We start from the raw sequence: 6558 nt of genomic DNA, 5'->3' as shown, positions 1-6558 counted from the left end.
TGTGGGACACCACTATGTTTTGTTAAGCCTCATTTAGTGTTAATATATATTGTGCCAACCCTAAGGCATATTTTTGTATAATGAGCATGTGACTCATACTTTTGAATAGACTTGTGTATTTAGCCTGTGAGCATGATTTTTTACTATCATGGTCTTCTTTTCACATGATTAAAGTATTGTTTTAAGTATAGAATGTTTTATGATAACTTATGTTAATTTTTTTGAGTATATGATAGCATAAAGATTGTAACATCCTAAAAATTTAAAATAGGATTAATTAAACTAACTAAAAGGTTCAATTAGTTTTATTGAAGTCTTTATTAGGTAGTTAAATAGTATGGATGGATGACATTTGGGTTATTAGACACTATATGGGAATAAAATCAAGCCATAAGTGTCATTGGGCTACTTTGAGTCTAAATAAATGGGCTAGTTTAGGGTTTTCCATTTTGCATCATTTTTCATGGCAGATAGCATAATGCGCCGTGGCAAGTACTTTGTACTTTTAAACCCAGAATCAAGTTTTGAGCTTGAAATAGAAGGAGAAAAACAATAAGCAAGACAGGGACCTTAGAGCTCTGATAAGGCATGAAGATTGAGAAGTTTGGATGCCATTTGAGGTTCTAAACCAATTGGGTAAGCTTCTATGCACTCATTCCTTCCTATCTAGCTATTTTGCTTATTTATTTTTAAACAAGTCTTGAGGAGTTTGAAAATGGGAGAGATGACTTTACCTATTTTCTAACTCCATAAGAGTGATTGAATGTTAGGTTATTTGTCCAAACCTTAGCTTATGATAAAGGTTTAAGGTGTTAATAATGGGTATAATGTTAACTCTAAAGCTAAATAATCAAGTTTATGATAATGGGATAGTCTAATGGTGTTTATTAGACTAATGAGAGTTTAACTAAGCTAATGGAACAAAGAAATGGATTTAGTTATAGTTAATGACTGAAAAGCCCTTAGTCATATTAAACTCTCAAAGAAACTAGAATATAGTTAAGTACACCTTACGTCATCAAAATCCTAAAAGAACAAGCTTGAGCAACCAAAGATAATTCATAAACCATTTTTATGAGTTTAAAAATAGTGTTGGTTTTGAAAGCAAAAAGTTCAAGATTAAAGATATTTATAATTTTTGAATTTTATAGGAAAATGTAGAACGAAGTGATATTGATTTAAGTAAGCAAACAAATGAGTTCTCTAAGGTTTGAATTCACTTTCACCATATTAAAATCCTAAGTTCAATTCATTTGGTTCTTGCAATTCATTTGACATTAAGCAAAATGCCTAATTACTATTAGGACTAGGTGATTGTAGCTTAAACCAAGATACAATTCCTTTAAAAATTATGCCAAACAATAACTTGAATCTTGAATTAGAACTTTCCTTACCTTAACCATGTTCTAACACTTAGAACCAATTAAGAATTAAGTAATTAACTTCAATTTAAGGCCTAAACAGAAGCTAAATGGTTTAGAAATCACCATAAGGATTGGATATATTAGATTTACACAAAAATAACCATTTAAGTATAAATTCAAACATATAGTATGTATCATCCAATTAAAGAATCAAAATAGCATCTAATTTTCCTAAAGGAATGAAATCAATTAGGAACTCAATCTAACAAGAATTGAATCACTAAGTCAATAACAATAAAAAATTGGAGAATTCAAATGTGAATGACAACAGAACCATAATGCATTAAACTAAGAAAACTCAAATTTAAGTCTCATCTCCCTTAAAGAACTCTAGAGAAGATTCAACTATTCATTTTGATCTTCCTCAATGATTGATTGAGGAAGATGCCTGTGAAAGCTACATGGACGATCGTTGAAGAATATAAAAGTGAATGATGTGTAAGAGACTAGAAAACAAGAGGAGAAGTGCAATGGCTATGCAATGGTGTGCCACAAATTGAAACTAAAAGGAGATTTGCGATCAGTGCGTGTGTGTGGTTACGACAGCGAATCTCTTTAATGAATGGCTAAAAAATCAAACTTGAGTATGAAATCTCCTCTCCACCGAATCCCCCCTTCGTTCTCATCTTTGTATTTTTTTATTTCAGGCCCTATGCATTTTTTTTATTCTGCAATGCTTAATCCTAATTTAAAAATCAAATGACCAAATTTCCCTTTAATTTCTTGAAACACAAAGCAAACAAAACTAAATCAATCTAATAAAATTGAATCAAATAAAGTCCTAAAATGAGAATAAAAAATTTTTCAAGTAATAAAATGTGCCAAGGAATTGAAATTTCAGATTAAAACAATTAATTCATATAAAATGTGTAAAATGACAAAATGCCCCTAATGCTAAAACTTAATGCAAATAAGTCAATGATCAAATCCAATGCCAAAACCATGCATATAAGGGTCTTAAATAATGAAATATGTTCATAAATGTAAAATAAAAGTGTGTAAAATAAGTGATTTATCAATGACCCTTTTATATGTATGGGGTTAAGACTTTGATTAATAGTAATTAATGATAGTTAGCCATTAATGGAAATTAATATGTTTGATTGTAGATTGATCCTACACCGGAGCTTTTGTACTTATTTAAAGGATCCAGTGACTACTTAAGTGTACTCTTGGTTTGGTAAACTAAGAGTTAAGGTAAGTACTAATTAAATTCTTATAGATAGTTGTTGTTTGCATTGTTTGCATTTATAAGTGGTTAGTTATTGATTGCAATGAATTTGATGATATGAATATGCAAGCATGTTGGTATTAATGATTGAGTTGTAATATATGGTTAAGTGAATGCTTGGTATTAAGATAAGCATGAATATATGATCATGGCATCAGATTAAATATTGGTTATGTATTCTTAACTTGATAGCATGCCCTTAATTATGAGATAATTTAATTTAGTTTACATTTGTGACATGTCATTGAATGACATGAGCATTTTACATAGGTATGATTATGTTGTTTAAAAGGTTATTACTTGAGTTGTGAAACTTGTCCCTTTTTGATTGAGGTTGTCATTGATGAGAATATGTATCACATGATTATGTGAGTGTGAAGTCGATAAGCTTAGATTGAGTATGCATTGTTTACGTAATCATGAAATTGTGAGTTTGAATTGGTTGTGATGATATATGTGATGTGCAATGCATGCAAGTTCATGAATTATGGAATTATTGAATCATTGAGATATGGATGAGTATGCTTATATGTATATATATTGAACTTGTATGATCATGATTGGGTGGGAGTTTACTAGAGAGATAGTAGTGGGGTATCATTAGAAATCCACGTAATGTATGTAACATTCTCAAAATTTAAACTGAATTAATTAAGCTTGAATTAGAGTAATGTAAGTTTATTAGTGAGGTGTGGCCAAAGAGGTCAAGCAGGTGTGTTTATTTGTAATTCTAGTCCTAAATGTGGGTCTAAAGGAAGTCAGACCACCCGAGAATGAAAAGGAAGGAAATTTGAAGGGTAAGAACTGACTCTATACCACACGCTGCAATTTATGGATCAAGCTATTGTGGTGCATGTATGCTGACATGCTTGGGGAGGATGCTCTTTGTGCCATGCGTCGCAGCTTATTATGCATCTACCGTGGCGTATGGCCACTTTTCTACTATAATAAGATAGTGAAATGATGTAGAAGAGGGGAGGAGAAAACAAAAGAAAAAATAAAGAGAGATGAAAATGCTCTACTAGGGCTTGAAGAATCTAACCTTTAGGAGTACTTTAGAGTTAGAAAACATTTGAGATAAGGTTTCTAAGCTTAAATCTTCTTACCTTCTTCCATTTTTTGATATTGGAAGTTAAGGTTTGGTTTAAAATGATGATTTTCAATCCATAGAGGCTACGAATCCAAATCTATTGACTAAATAGAGTTAATAGGAGTAAATTAAGCTAATAAAACCTAGTATTTATGGTTATATAAGGATTGGTGGTTGGGGAGCATTTAATATGTGAATTTCACTATAAATGTGAAGGTTAGGGACTATATGGCTCCATTTATCACTGTAAAAGAGTTCAATGATGTTAATGAGGGCTAGAGAAAGCTAAGAAACCCTACAAGTATTTTCATATAAGTAAAGAATGAATCTTGAGAGTGAAGTGTTGAGTTATAGTGGAAATTATTCAAAAAGTGGATATTGATGAATCATATTGTAAATATTTGTAGAGTAATCTTATTGGCACCATTCAAGCTTCTTGGAAGCTTCGAGAGTGAGTGTTTGATGGGCAAAACCTTTGACCTCTTAAAGGTTTGAGGTAACCAGGGAATTCTTTCTCATGTTCTTGTGTGTGTTATTAGTTTATAGTTTGACATTTGGCAATTGAATTATATGAATTTGAATGAAATGAAAGTATGGCATAGAATTTCTTGAAAATCCATTATGATGATTTTTTACAAAAGTTCAGTGATATATTATATGTAAAATCCTTTGAAACATGATTAATGGATTTCTTGTAATTTAATTTTGTGAAGTTCAATAATTATGTACTAAGTGGAGTTCCATGAATGTGTGATAGAAGGCGTTCAATGAAATTATAAATGAGATGTTCAATGGATTTGTAATTGAGAAGTTCAATCAAATTGGTAGAGTTTAACAATTTGATTGTTTGTATTATATGATTATCATATATATGATTGGATACAACGATGAGGTAATGCATGCTTGATTATTAAGTAAATGCATGCTTTGAATTGTGCATATCTATGAATTACATGATCTTGATAGGTGGGAGTTCACCAAAGTAAAGGAGTAGAGATTTAAATCCACGTGATAAGAATCCTATCTGAGTTAATGGCTTGTCTGAATTGTTATTTTTATACTGTCCCACTTAGTCAATAAGGGACTTGAACCTAACTAGCTATCTACCAATTCAATGAGGAAGCTAATCTAGGGAGAATGACATCCTAAAGTATAAGAAATGGGGGAAACCATTACCCATAAGTGAGATGGGAAACCTTGGCTGGGTAACCACTCACAAGTATTTTGGCTAGGGTAGTCTCAATGTATAGATAAACCCAATGTGAGATAGCTCACGGGTTCATGTTAAAGAATAAGGAGGATATAAGGTGTGATCACATGTATATAGTGAAAAAAGGCACATGGTTGTTTGCATTATGACCCTAATATTGATAATCTCAAGTTTAACCTGATTTCATGTGAAACTATGTTAATAGATCATGTGATTAGTTCTTTTCTTGTATGAAATTGTGTTTACTAATCATGATCTCTTGAGTGTGCGCAATTATGCTTGAAAATGTGGATTTTATATTCTTGAGAATGATACGTGAATTGGAATTGTATTGTAACTTTTCACTTGCATTTAAATTAATTGACATGCATTAGTATGAGTTGGTTGAACCTTAGTTACTGAGTGGTTGTACTCACCCCATTATCTTCAATATTATAGGAAATAGCTCAAGAGGATCAGATAGAGAAAAATAGCCTAAGGCATAGGATTGTCATCCTATTAGTAGGCCTCTTTAATATTTCCATTTGAAAGTTACTTGCATCTTTTGTTTTGTGAAAGGTAAAGTGCATTTTAGGCCTGACAGTATATGCATGTAATTTATACTATTTATAGTTGAGCCAAAATACTAGTACAAATAAGAATTAATTATATCATGTGACTGTTATAAATAGTATGATGGAATTGGTGATTTTAGCTCCCCTTCTTGTTTTTTAGATTTAGGGGTTGAGCATTGAAAATGTGATTTATACGCATTTTGTATGATGTGGTGTGTTGTACAAGTTAATTTTGGTCTTTTATATGTGGTTTGAAAGGTGTTTATGGCTTTTGCCTTGAGGGATGTGTTTTGGACACTTTGTTTTTATGAAAAGTGATGAAAAAATGTAAGTTTTGAAATGAGTGTTCACTTTTTAATTTATTAATAATTTGAGTGTAAAACTCAAGCCATTAGTTAGAGCTTGAAAAAAACTTTCCAAAGATACCTAGTTTACGTCAATCAGACATTGGATGGAGCAATGGGGCACGTTGAAAGCTGCATAAAAGCTGTCAAATTGATAGCAAAATTTTGCTGACATGAAATATGCAATGCTCTACAGTGCATTATACAACGAGCCATGGCGCATGGCATAGAGACTCACGAGCTGTGGCATATATTCCATGAGCCATGGCGCACACCCCTGAATACTACAACATTGCATTGTTTTTTGACTTTTAAGCAAATGCACTAATCTTTGAAATGATCCCATGCTTTTGCATAGTTAATAACTTTGAATTGTTAGTTGCGAAACCTTTTAAAATGGTTGTAGTTTTGAAAACTTGAGATCCCATCTTTACAACTTATTTGCAAGCTTGGTAAATATGTATTGTACCTTAAGCCAATCTCATAAATCTGGGAGATTTGGAGTTAATCATGATTTGTGAGGAAGGATATTACAATGTAGCTTTTACTGAGTTGCACACAATGGATATCATTATTATTACTACATGCGCTTAGTATTGTCATTAACCTACTGATATGACATAAGTTGGGCATGATGTTTGGTATTTTGGTTCCTATTTGGGACGGTGTGGGTTAGGCAACTATGACATCCAAATAATTTGAGAA

The 6558-nt window shown here is 31.7% G+C and overlaps 1 pseudogene; it reads right to left on the bottom strand.

Moving 5' to 3' along the window:
• Nucleotides 1-3771, bottom strand: part of LOC129307045 (probable arabinosyltransferase ARAD1) — a 9686-nt pseudogene extending 5915 nt beyond the window's left edge.
• Nucleotides 3772-6558: the final 2787 nt, after the last annotated feature.

The sequence above is a fragment of the Prosopis cineraria genome, unplaced genomic scaffold, assembly GCF_029017545.1.
Source record: "Prosopis cineraria cultivar Desert tree isolate PC_DT_omini unplaced genomic scaffold, ASM2901754v1 PC3, whole genome shotgun sequence".
Classification (NCBI taxonomy): Eukaryota; Viridiplantae; Streptophyta; class Magnoliopsida; order Fabales; family Fabaceae; genus Prosopis; species Prosopis cineraria.
This window is presented reverse-complemented; position numbering and strand designations above follow the sequence as displayed.